The 14,220-nt window shown below is 35.6% G+C and overlaps 1 protein-coding gene across 2 annotated transcripts in view; it reads right to left on the bottom strand.

Moving 5' to 3' along the window:
• The window catches only part of LOC101889849 (uncharacterized), a 93,128-nt gene extending 81,269 nt beyond the window's left edge, over positions 1-11,859 (bottom strand). Inside the window, exon 1 of one of the 2 annotated variants that reach the window (XM_005177480.4) lies at positions 11,265-11,857. The gene's annotated coding sequence lies outside the window, so the exon portion shown is untranslated. Of the gene's footprint in view, positions 1-11,264 lie in introns of both variants that reach the window. The other variant, XM_011298260.3, reaches the window with a different exon arrangement.
• Between the last annotated feature and the right edge of the window lie 2,361 nt (positions 11,860-14,220).

A 14,220-nucleotide genomic window follows, 5' to 3' on the forward strand; every position in this document is an offset into this window, starting at 1 on the left:
TAATGATGGTAGAGATCGGACCATTTCTAAACATGATCTGTTGTATCTCTCCCACAAAGGTCACAATTTTTATACCCTCCACCAAAAAAAGTATGGAGGGTATATTAAGTTCGTCATTCCGTTTGTAACTCATCGAAATAATCATTTTAGACCCAACAAAGTATATATATTCTTGATCAGCGTAAAATTCTAAGACGATATAGCCCTGTCCGTCCGTCTGTCCGTCTGTTGCAATCACGCTACAGTCTAAACGAATTAATATAGGAAGCTAAAATTTTGCACAGATCTCTCTTTTGTCTGCAGGCAGGTCAAGTTCGAAGATGGGCTATATCGGTCCACGATATCGTATAGCCCCCATATAACGGTACCCCTGATATTCGGTATTTTGATGATGTTAGCCACATTTTTCAATGGAATTGTCTGAAAATCCACACAAGGAGTTCCTTGTGGGTACTTTATACCTCGGCAGAGAATTATCTATATAGGTCGTATCGTATAGCCCTCATATAACGGTACCCCTGATATTCCGTATTTTGATGTTTTTAGACATATTTTTCAACGGAATGGTCACAAGGGGTTCTTTGTGAGCACTTTACCCCCCGACAGACAATTCTCTATATAGGTTAACGATAACGTATAGCTCCCATATAACGGTACCCCGCGATATTCGGTATTTTGATGATTTTAGCCCCATTTTCCAATCGTATTGTCTGAAAATCCACACACAAAGTTCTTTGTGAGCACTTTAACCCTGAAACGGAATTGTCTATATAGGTCCACAATATCGTAAATACCCCATATAACGGTACTCCCCTATATTCGGTATTTTGATGATTTTAGCCACTTTTTCCAATGGAATTATCTGAAAATCCACACAAGGAGTTCCTTGTGAGTACTTTACACGCAGACATAGATTTGTCTTTATAGGTCCACAATATCGTATATCCCCCCATATATCGGCACCTTCCTATATTAGATGTTTTAATGATTTTAAAAGAATTTTTAATGGATTTTATTTTTTTGAAAATTTTCTAATTCGTTCCAAATGGTGGAGGGTATTCAAAGTTCGGCCCGGCCGAACTTACTGCTTTTTTACTTGTTAATACTTTTTTCTGTCATAACTTATGAAACAAGTCCGGGATTCTTTACAACTTGGTATATCTAAATATTTTTCTCAACCGGAAATCAGAACTGAATATGGAGTTTATGATTTCGCATAAAACTTGATTTAAAAATTTCGATTTTCTTGTAATTGGGCCCATTTAAAGTTTTTATCTATATTAGATGAAGTGTGAAAATAGAATACTTCGGCCCACTATATCTCGTACCTTCCTCGCTAAAAATGTAGAGGAAGTTGTCGATATAGTCTAAGCCTAGCACGTCGTATTATTTATATCATATTTATTTTGGTCCGATACGAAATGGACAATATTGAAGTCAAGATATATTTAAATAATCGAATATTGGCTGAGGGTATATATCTGTCGGTAAAACCGACAGACACCTTTTAACTTCCTGGATCTTTTATGAAGACCTTCTAAGAGAAAACCATAATTTCAAAATTTCTTCTATGGATGGGAAATTTTGTAAAGGTGAATGACTTTCAATATATATTTGAAACCTATAAAACATTCATAGATATACAATGATTGAGTCCTCTGTGGATAGAGAACGCTTAAGATGGAAGGCCTTCTTAGTAGTTTCGCCAGACAGCAGATCTTTATAGCTAGTCTTTTGATAGAAAACCAATTGATTTTAGGTAGAAGACTTATTAGAAGTTATATATTTAAGGTATTTTGTAAAGAAAAAAATATTTAATTTTTTTTTTGGATTTAGTCTTAATTTAGGCCGACTAAACAAGTCGGCTCCGGAAACCACCAAAGCTGCTGACATCCAATGTAAATTTCCATGTTTCAGAACATCTGATGTCCCTAAATTTCATTGACAAGCCATAATTGCCATAATAGGCAATGAATCATTATTTGTTTGTGGCATAAATACTGTATTTAGCATGTCGAAGCTTGTTAAATTGTTTTATATAATGCTCAGATAAGCGCAATTGGTTTAATTAACTACATTTAAATTACTAAGAAAATTAGCATTTGTACTTAAAAACAATCTTGAGGAAGTTTCTTAGGTAATGATGTGTTAAGTCGTAGTCACACGGCCGACCGAGCCTATAGCCTGCCACCGGTAGTAAATCAAATGATTTTAATTGGCGACTTCCTTCAACAGCGCAAAAAGAAGAAGAAGGTAGTGACACTGCCTTTTAATTGCAATAATTTCAACACAATTTTCATTTGTGTCTGGTAATTAGTCTTCCTTTAATTGTTTGTATTTCGGTGTGTGTGTGTGTGTGGATGTGTGTGTGAGTTTGTATGTGTGTATGTATATTTAATTGTCTAAAGTGCAATTAAAAACGAATGGTGGACATTTTGTTGTCAGTCATTGTTGTTGGCTATAATCGAAACCGACCAACAAACAAACGGACGAACGTACGAACCAACCAACAAACCAACATAATGGAAAACTACCATCGTCATCAAGTTGTGCATCGCAGTTGCAACCAACAACGACAACAACACCAGGGACAACAACAACATGCAGAGACACGAATAATTTGTGTGTTGTGTCCAAACTCTGAAAAGGACATGTGAAAGGAATCAAAAGAAAAGAATGTGTCAAGAGAATGTTAAGAGTGGATACTATAGACTGGGAAATAATCGAAAGTTTTTGATGATAATAATATGGTAGTGGATACTTGGGTCCCAAGGGTGTAATAGTAGTTTTTAAAATGAAAAATCCCTATTCAGGGAACTTCTGATTCATCCATAGGTCCATAAATGTCTTTTAAAAAAGTTATAAGATATTAGAAATAACAAATTTTACAGAACACATATAAAATAGGAACTCGTTTGAAAAGTCTCTTATAATGTCTACAGCAGTTCGTTTATCTGTAGGATACCCTTGGAAAGTTTCATATCCACAAAACAATCTTTATAAAGTTCCCCATACATATATATAACCTCAGACTGACTGGCTGGCGAAGGGTGTAACTTATTTAGTCGTAACTCTTAACATCCTCTAATAAATTTGTTGTCAAATATGGAAAATTCGCGTGTCTCTCCCTAATTCCTCTGAAAATTCTTAAGGATATCCGATTTGGTGGAAATTTCGCACATTGCAATATTTACGTTAAAGTCGTCAAGGTTAAATTCGACCCACTCCTTCTGGTACCTCCTAAAAATAGTCAACATTTTGAAAAAAAAGTCCCCTTAGTCCAAATCCTTTGTGGAAGATTTTGCTTTTGAAATTATGTCATAGAGCACTGCCCAGATATTACTCTTAGTGACCAGTGGCATTTGCCCAATATTCGTGCTGTTAGTTACGGCCAAATACAATCAATACAATCTCTCTTCTCATGCAAAATTCCGCGTCGATTGGTTTCATTTGAGTGATCAAGATTTTTTTTTGGTTCATTTGAACCCATAAATATTTTGCTATTAGCTTGTCAGCGATATTCGTCAACGAAATCAGCATAAACGAGTAAAAAAGCAGTAAGTTCGGCCGGGCCGAATTTAGAATACCCTCCACCATTTAGAACGAATTTGAAAATTTTCGAAAAAGATAACATTCGCCAAAAATTTTGTTAACATCTTAAAAATACCGAATATAGTCGTTGTATTTGGGCCTGTACGACGTGCACCTACATAGGCATTGTTTAGGCATCGTTTAACTTTAGTTAAACGGTGATGTAGCCAAAATCATCAAAATACCGTACATCGGAAGGTACCGTTATATAGGAGCTATACGAAGACCTGGACCTGTATAAACAATTTTCTGTCACAGGCTGTAGCTTCCATTACGAACTTCAAATGCCAAATATGAAACAATTCCGGTGAATAATGTCGCTAAAATCATCAAAATACCGAATTACGGGAGGTACCGTTATATGGGGGATATACGAAGACGTGGACCTGTATAGACAATTTTCTGCCATAGGCTGTAGTATCCATTACGAACTTCAAATACCAAAATTTGAAACAATTCCGTTAAATAATGTCGCTAAGATCGTCAAAATACCGAATGTTGGGAGGTACCGTTATATGGGGGCTGTACGAAGACCTAGACCTATATGGCCCATCTTCTGTCTTAGGCTGTCGTATCCATTTCGAACTTCAAACACCAAATTTGAAACAATTCCGGTGAATAATATCGCTAAAATCATCAAAATACCGAATGTCGGGAGGTACCGTTATATGGAGGCTATATGAAAACGTGGACCTACATGGCCCATTTACGAACTTAACCTGCCTACTAGAAAAATAAACATGTGTGCAAAATTTTAGCCTTCTATCTCAATTCGTTCGAAAGATATCGTGATTATAACAGACAGACAGACGGACATGGCTAAATCGACTTAGAATTTTAAGCTGATCAAGAATATATATACCTTGTTGGCTCTGACATGAGTATTTCGAGGAGTTACAAATGGAATGACAAAATGAATATACCCTCCATAGTATGGTGGAGGGTATAAAAGTCAGAAGTTTGCCATTTGTGTATTTTGGATTTCGCCAGTAAGGTATTTTCAGCGTTTCGGTAGAATGGAAATTTTGCTATTTATTTTCACATAAAAATGGTGATCCATTCTACTCGCTGTCTTAAACTCTAACTTCATGCGAGATTTCGTGTCCTTTGGTTTCTATTTGTGACCTTTATAACGGCTGCAAAATCAGGAACATTTTTAGTTGTTGGTCCATTTTAATCCATAAATATATTGCGGAAAACTTAAACAACAATAGCCCTAGCCCTTCTTAGCCTAACCCTACCTTTATGACCACTTTTGTGAGGATCGGACGATAAGTGCAATCTGTATATAATAACTCCAACCTGTGTTGTAAGGTGGAAAATTTTTAAAAAATGTACTTATTAGTCAAATTTGAAAAAATCGCATGCGATAAAAAAATCTCAAAATTCCACAAAATCTATATTAACATCATTATTGACATCTTTTTATCATTTTTTAGATTTTATTATTTAATGCCAACAGGACATTCTGAATTGACAAAATTCAAATCAGTTCAGCCAGTCTTGAGATATAAGCATTCTAGCTAACATCCCCTTCCTTTGTATATATACATTGTATATATTTCGCTATATACCCGATAAATTTACTATTGGTATCTACGACGTAACGGTCTGAATTGACCTGTTCGTCTATTTGTGATTTCGCCGGGATTAAAAATATTCGTGGTTTAATGAAAATTTTGACTTTTATTTAGAACAAATGTTTTACCCACTAAATATTATCCGATTACCATCAAAATTGTAAGACCTCTGCCCAGTCCTAAGCTCTAGCCCCATGCTAACGTCCGCGTCGATTGGTCTATAATTGCGACCTGTAGAGCAACTGCAAAATCAGGACATTTTTCAGTTTGTGGTTCATTTTAACCAATTTTCCTAACAATGTTTGTTTGGCCCAAGGACGAACCCTCTTGAAATTGGTGAGAATCGGTTCAAATTTTGATATAGCTCCCATATATATCTTCAACCGATTTCGGGTTAATTGTGCACTAAATGACCAATGACAGTCCACACTAGCTTCCGAACAAAATGAAGTAGGTTATTACAATTTTATCGGAGCGTATATTATGTCTGCAGGTCTTTTGGTATTGAAAATGGGTCATGTAGGTTCACGTTTTAGTATAGCCCGTAATAGCGGGACCTCCCGATATTCCGTATTTTGATGATTTTAGCGACATTATTGTTTCAAGTTTGGTATTTGAAGTTCGTAATAGATACTGAAAATTGCCAAATTTTTTCAAAATAGTGGAGGGTATTCAAAATTCGGCCCGGCCGGACATACAGCTTTTTTACTTTTTTGTTGATTGATATTTTTAAATTGAGTTGAAAAAAATTTGTACACCCTATAATACTATTATGTTTCGATCCTCACGAAATGTTGCTTGGAGTTAGGGTTATAATAGAAGGCTTTGAAGATATTTACAAAATATGTAGATGTTGAAATGGACCAAAAATTAATTTTACAGTCGCCCTACAGGCATAGACAAATGCAAATATAGACAACGAAATGCTCTCACCGTGTATCTTCGAAAAAATTTGGATCAACAGATGTCGTCTATATCGTTTCAGGGGTTTGAGTGAGAATATTGAAGTCACTCAATTCTAAAATGTTAAAAATAACAAAAACTGTAGGATATTTGTCAATTTAAAATTGTTCCATAATAAAAGAAATGTGAAGAGTACGTGATGAGATCGAAAAATTCCGGAATAATCAAGTGAAATTCTTGAAAAACGACAAAATGTATTTTCTACAATTTTTAATGGTCATCGGATTATATTTTGCGAATAAAATGACCCACAAGTTTTGTGTGAAATTATTTAGAATGCTGATTAGAATGAAAGCCGACACAATGCCAGCCAGCTTTATGGGAAATTCCAAATGGATTTAATATTACTCGGTTTGTAGCTTCAGATTCCTAAGCCTAATTTTTAAGCCTTGACTTTTTACAAAAGGACCATATATTTTAATATATATTTAGCAACATTTTACATAGAGCTTTGAAAACTATACAGCTTACGTTGGGTTACTTCAAGTATAATTTATTTAAAAAATTTGTCCTCTCGTGTACTTTTTGGTATGGCCTCTACATATATACGATAAATCCTGATTTCTGGTACTTTTTGCTTTTTATACCCAACACCACAAGGTGGTCAGGATATTATTTCATTGTGCATATTTTTGTAACGGGCAAAAGGAAACGAGATAGACCCATAGTTCCTTTTGATGATCTGCATAGAATCACATTCTGAGTCGATTTATGCATGTCCGTCCGTCTGTCCATGTATTTTTGTAAACAAAATACGGTTCGCATTTATTGTCCTATCTAGAGGAAATTTTGCACAAATCATTTATTTGGCCCAAGGACGAACCCTATTGAAATTGGAGATAATCGGCTAAAATGTAGATATAGCTGTCATATATCTTCGTTCGATTTGCCTTTTATTGTGCACCAAACGTGTAATATCAGCCCGAATGGTATGGAATTTTGCACATACAACCAAATTAGGCCTGAAAATAAGCATGCCAAATTTGATCGAAATCGGTTCAGATATAGCTAGAGCTCCAATATATATTGTTCATCCGAATCGTTATTTTAGTCCTCCGCAGCCGTAATATGCACTCTGTAACAACAATATTTGGGGAAATATATCAAAAACAGCTCAGAAATACATATGCTAAATTTTATCGAGATCGGTTTAGATTAGGATATAGCTCCCATATATAACTTCGTCCGATTTACTTTTTATTGTGCACCAAATGTCTAATATTTGCCCAAGTGGGATAGAATTTGGCACTTACGACCGAATTGAGTCTAGAAGCTAGTATGTCAAATTTGATGAAGATCGGTTCAGATATAGCTATAGCTCCCATATATACTATTCATCCGATTTATTATATATGTTATCCACAGCCGTAATATGCACTCCGTAAGAACGATATTCAGGGAAATATGTCAAATACAGCTCAGAAATACATTTGCTAAATTTTAACGAGATCGGTTTAGATTTGGATATAGCTCCCATATATAACTTCGTCCGATTTCAAATTAATTGTGCACCAAATGGGCAATACAAGTCCAAATTTAAAAGATACAAATGCTTCGGCATATTTAGTCCTTTGAACTTTAAATTATAATTATAATCATAGGGTGTATGATTGAATTCTCCCATAAAAACTTTTAATTGCTATGCGGAGCTCTACCAAATTAGCAAAGTGGAGTAGGTTATCATAAAATCGGCCCCGCTCGACTTTAAGACTTTCTTATATTTTTATATTTTTTCATTTCCATTTGACTTGAAACATTTTTACACCCTACAATACTATTATCGTCCGATCCACATGAAATTTAGCATGGAATCAAGGTTAGGGTCATTATAGAAGGCTGTTGTTTTTGAAGTGGTTCCCAAAATATTTAGGGGTTAAAATGCACCAAAAACTCAAAATGTATCAAATTTTACAGTTGCACTACAGGTCCCAACTAAAGACCAATAGACATGGAATTTTGCATGAGATTAGAGTTTAGGACAGGACAGAAGCCTACCATTTTTAATGGCTATCGGAATGCTGATTAGAACGAAAGAGGTCATAGATATAGGGCAAAAGTCAAAGGCAATATTTTGAGTGACTGTATGGCATTATTTCAAAAACGAAATCGGCCAAATGCCAGCCGGGGTTATGGGAAGTTCCAAGGATTTAATAGTGCTCCAAAAGTTTTTCGGATTCTTGTCCCAAAGCCATTCTATAGCCTTGACTATTTACAAAGGTAACCTATATTTTAATATATATTTAGCAACATTTTATATAGAGCTTTGAAAAATTTTTTAAAATTTGTCATTTCGGTCCACTTTTGGTATGGCCTCTATATAGGGTTAACCCCGATTTCTGTCATTTCTTAGGTTTTAATCATATTTTCAATATTGCCAAATTTTGATATTTTGGGTACTTATGTAGAAACGCTACAAGCAAAAAATTATCAATATAAGTTGAATTTATGGTACAGCGGTAGAGATACCCCCTGATTTAAATTATTGCAAGAAGCTTTGCCATATTTTTCAACCGATATGGCTTTAAGCTGGTTCCTGGGGAACTTTTTTGCAATAACTGAAAAAATATTGATCTAGAATATTTTTTCCCTTTTCCATTTTTCCCCAAAAAGTAAGTATCAAGGAAAGTGATCAAATTCTAATGATTTACATCTGTCGGAACACCGACTGAAACTTGCTAACTTGTTTTTATAAATATCGCCTTATTAATATGGCACGACCTTGAAACGATAACCAATAAATACTTTAAATTCCGCAAAAAAAACTTATATAGAGGTCATTGCGTTATTTCAATAATAATTAATTTAAAAAAATGTGCCACTTTGGTCCACTTTTCGGTGTGACCTCTATGTAAGGATAAACCCCGATTTCTAGCATTTCTTATGTTTTATTCATATTTTCAATGTTGGCAAATTTTGATATTTTGAGTCCTTATGTAGGAACGGTACAAGCAAAAACAAGTAAAAAAGTTGTAAGTTAGGCCGGGCCGAACTTTTAATACCCTCCACCATTTGGTACAAATTTGACAATTTCCAAAAAAAAAAAAAAAATAAAATAAAATCCGTTAAAAATTCTGTTAAAATCTTAAAAATACCGAATGCCTATACGACGACCTGGACCTGCATAGGCAACTTTTGTCATAAGTTTTTACAATATTTAATTGCGAAACTTGAAGAAAAATCTGTTTATAATGTAGCTAAAATCATCAAAACACCGAATATAGGGGGTACCGTTATATGGGGGCTATACGATGACGTGGACCTGCACAGACAATTTTCTGACATTGGCTGAAGTATCCATTACGAACTTCACATGCGAAATTTGAAACAATCCCGGTAAATAATTTCGCTAAAATCATCAAAATACCGAATATCGGGGGGTACGGTAAATGGAGGTTATACGAAGACGTGGACCTACATGGCCCATTTTCTGTTTTATGCTGCAGCATCTATTTTGAACTTCAAATGCCAACTTTGAAACGATTCCGCTAAATAATGTCGCTAAAATCATAAAAATACTGAATATCGGGGGGTACGGTATCGGGGCTATACGAAGACGTAGGTCCACGTCTTCGTGGCCCATTTTCTGTTTTATGCTACAGCATATATTACGAACTTCAAATGCCAACTTTGAAACGATTCCGGTAAATAATGTCGCCTAAATCATCAAAAATACCGAATATCGGGGGGTACCGTTATATAGGGGCTATACGAAGACGTGGACCTACACAGATTATTTTCTGTCTTAGGCTGTAGTATCCATTACGGACTTCAAATGTCAAATTTGAAACAATTCCGGTGAATAATGTCGCTAAAATCATCAAAATACCGAATATCGGGAGGTACCGTTATATGGGGGCTATATGATAACTTGGGCCTACATGGCCCATTTACGAACTTAACCTGCCTACTGGCAAAATATACATGTGTGTAAAATTTTAGCCTTCTATTTCAATTTGTTCGAAAGATAGCGTGATTACAACAGACAGACAGACGGACAGACAGACAGACGGACATTGCTAAATCGTCTTTTACGCTGATCAAGAATATATATACTTTGTTGGGTCTGACATGAGTATTTCGAGGAGTTACAAACGGAATGACAAAACTAATATACCCTCCATAGTATGGTGGAGGGTATAAAAAATTAGCAATATAGGTTCAATTTATGGCACAGTGGTAAAGATACGCCTGACTTAAGTTATTGCAAGAGGTTTGGCCACATTTTTCAACCGATATGGCTTTTAGGTGGTTCCTGGGGTACTAGAATGTAATTTTAGAGAGAAAAACTGTTCTCAAATCCTTATTAATATGGCATGACCTTGAAACGATAACCAGGAAATACTTTAAATTCCGCAAAAAATACCTAAAACTCTATTCTATAACAACATGCCGCTGCAACATGAGTGCACAACAACAACAACAAAGAAGACTTGAAATTATACATATCATTTCAGAAAAGGCTGCAAAGATAATTTTCGAACATAACTACCCAAAGCAGCAACGACAACAACATACTATAGCTATTCCTTTTTGGCCCTCACTTTGGTAGAACCAAAGTTGTTATGAAAATGTCTTTTGATGCTCTCAAAGTCATGGCTCGGCAAGAAAGTCAAACGAAAGAAGGAAAATTATTTGCGAATTAAACAACAGACAACAGCAACAACTATAGAAGGTGTCGACGCCGTATTAAATAATACAGCTGAACGGGCGAAGGGGTGGTGGGGTGGTGGAGGGAAGGCATTGTTTATTCACACATTGTTTTCTGGGGATTTTGTTTTCCATCATTATTTTTTATTTTCTTTTAAAAATTGTATTTTTTTTGGTTTGTTTGTCAACGACATGAGGTGTTGTTGTTGTTGAGCTGGTGGTGCCACCACCTCCAACATCATCACCAGATAGCGTTGGTCTTAAATTGTAAATTTAACGTTTCCTGTCTTGTCGATGTTTTCTTTTCTTTTTTTCTTTTTTTTTATTATTATCCTTCTTTAATGTACTATTTTTCAAGGTTATTTTTCTTTCTTTCACTTTACACGTGCACAACATTTGGCCGAGATGTTTTTTTTTTTTTTTTTTTTTTTGGTGAAAATCTAGGGAAATTTTCTTCTCTCCAACTTCACTTGGAAAACTTACTTCAAACCAAAAAATGTAGGAAGAAATAAATCACAACAGAATCTGTGTCAAATTGTGTTAACGCACTTCTATTTGTTTTTCCTTTTGCTTTCGCTTTTTTTCTCTGTGTTTTTTGTTTCATAAATGGTAAAACTTCGTGGATTTACATTCGTCGTAACTAACAGGAGGACGAAAAAAAATGCACTTTTATTTCCAGGATCTGCTCTTAATTTGCGATTTGAGTTTTGTAATTATTTTCAGGCATTCATTAGATGAGAGGACAGATTAGGACAGGACACTTGGACAGCACAGAATTTTTATTGTTTTGTTTTGAAAACCTTTGAAGTATGTCCTGTGTTTTCTTTTTTTTTTTGGTTATGGCACTGGGGGTATTTTTTGTATCTTTTTTAGATTCCTTTTACAAAGGATAACTTCAATCGTTTCTTTTTTTTTTAGTATTTAATTTGACAGTTTTAATAACAACAACAATAATAACAGCAGTAACAAATAATGACAGCAACGTTGACCCGACTAAACGACCAAAGTTATCTGGTTAAATTTTCAATTGCAACTGACGTCCGTGCCAGACGTGTTCTAAGGTTTTAATGAGCTCTCCGTCCGTGTCCATAGTGAAACAATTTTTCGTTGTGGTGTTGTCGTTGTTGTTATTGTTGTTTTTGTTTTTGATTCTCTGCCTACCATCCATCCATCCATCCAGCTTTTCAGTTATCCCACTTTAGTTGAAGCTCTCATTTTGATTTCGATTTCTATTATTTATTATTTACTCTTCTCTCTCTCTCTCGCATGGCAATGTGCGTGTTTTTCTCAGCTACTCTTGCGTTTTTTATTGTTTGTTATGGCTTGATGCGGAAAGCATTTCTATTCGGTGTTGCCGTTTTGGAAAATTTCGACCAAAAAAAGATTGTAGCAATTTAGAACGGATTGAATGGAGGTTTTCTACAATATTATATATTTAAGTTGTTGTGCTAGAACAAGTTACTTTAATAAAGTGTTTAGTGTATTCTATGCAGAGCTCTGGAATTGCCGCTCGAATTTGAGTATCTCATAAAATTCACTCAAATTCGAGCGGGATACTCCTGCGAGAAAAAAAAGAAAACGAATAATAACGGGTCTATGCATAAATAATTGTGTCTTTTATCAGCAGGGTTACTATGAAAAAGAGATATGCCAGCCATGGTTTGGTACAGTTGCCTATAAGAGGACACAGCGTTATTATACCGTGAGTTTAAAGAGAGCATATACTCGATACGTTCAAAAATGTGCTCCATCGTAATAGCGATTTACTAAACCATGTAGACATTTTATGTATAACTTAAAAGTAAAAGTCGGTATCTCGGGTGTTCGGCTCAAAAATAAGGGACTTCCAAAAAAAAAAAAAATAAATAAATAAATACTTCTCCACAATCAGAACACAAATACAAGGTGAGCTAAAAAAACTGCAACAAAGTCGAACGGCATAATTTTCACATTTTTTTTTTAATTGAATAAAAGCAAAAAATTTCGAAAATAGCATCAAATTTTAGAATAAGTTTAGATTTGATCGAATTGGTCACCTTTGGCCCGAATTATGGCCTTCAAACGGCCAATGAAACCGTCACACACTGCCCGAATGTTGATCTGCGGTATTTTGGCCCATTCCCGGCGAAGCGCTAGCTTGAGGTGATCGATATTTTGGTATTTTAGTGCCAACCTTGCTTTCCAAACTACTCCAGATAAAATAGTCCAACGGATTGGTATCCGGAGATTTTAGTGGCTATTGTGCGCTAGAAATTAAGCGAGGAACCTCATTTTGTAACCATTCTTGGGTAACGCGTGCTGAGTGCGATGGTACTGAGTCCTGTTGGAATATTCAAGGTCTGCGGCCAAAATGTTTGCGTGCCCAAGACTTAATACACCATTCAGAATATTTTCGCGATAATATTCGGCATTTATTCTCATGCCACTGTCGATTAATACGAGTGGAGAGCGACCATCGGCTGTTATGGCGGCCCACACCATCACTATGGGCGGCGCTTGAGTTTTGGTGGCCAACCGAAGGTGCACGTTTTCAGCTGACCTCTTTGGCAAGTTAACACGATCATTTTGTTTGTTTGTTTTTGATCTGGACTACGAATGTTCTCTCAGCGGAGAAAACCAAATTCGGCAGTTCAACACTTTCGGTCAAGCGAATCAACTCTTTAGCTCTTTTTAGTCTATTTTCTTTCTGTTGCGGTGTAAGTTCTTGCACTTTTTGGAATTTCAATGGCTTTACCCCGAACTCATTTTTCAATGTTTGCCGAATGGAATATTGCGATATGTTCAACTCACGGGCCATTTTTCGGCCACTGCGACGCGGGTTTCGATCGAGTCGCTTCCTTATTTTTCGAACCATTTCCGCTGATGTTGCTGTTTTCTTCCGTCCACTTCCTTGACGTCGGGCTACGCTACCAATATTACGGTAATGAGCGATGGTACGAGACACAAAAGATTTATTTACATGTAAATGCTGGAGTTCTCTAACGAGAGCCACATGTGGTTTTCCAGCCAAATATAAAGAAATCACACTATCACGCTTAAATTCAATCGCAAATAATTTTTTTTCTGGAAAATTCTCACCAAAATGCTTTTGTACGCTTCTAAACAATATAATGAACTGTCACTGGAATAATTTCAACAGCTGTCGGACGAATGGCTTAGAAATGACAGCAGTCTGAAGTTGGCTGCAGTTTTTTTATTTCACCCTGTACAGTACTTTTCGTACAATTATAGTAACATTTCCGAAGCCACTTCCATGTGTCCAAGCTACACATGACAAGCGACCCTAAACAAGATTTCAGATTTGAAGCATTATCAGTTCACGAAATACCAAATTGTACGAAATATAGTACTATTTAGTATTTTCAATTCACTTGTATTACACAATTCCCAAACCACCTCTTTATCACAAACCTACCATCCAGAGGCACCCCAAATTTCA

This window comes from Musca domestica, unplaced genomic scaffold (genome assembly GCF_030504385.1).
Source record: "Musca domestica strain aabys unplaced genomic scaffold, Musca_domestica.polishedcontigs.V.1.1 18, whole genome shotgun sequence".
In the NCBI taxonomy this organism is placed as follows: domain Eukaryota; kingdom Metazoa; phylum Arthropoda; class Insecta; order Diptera; family Muscidae; genus Musca; species Musca domestica.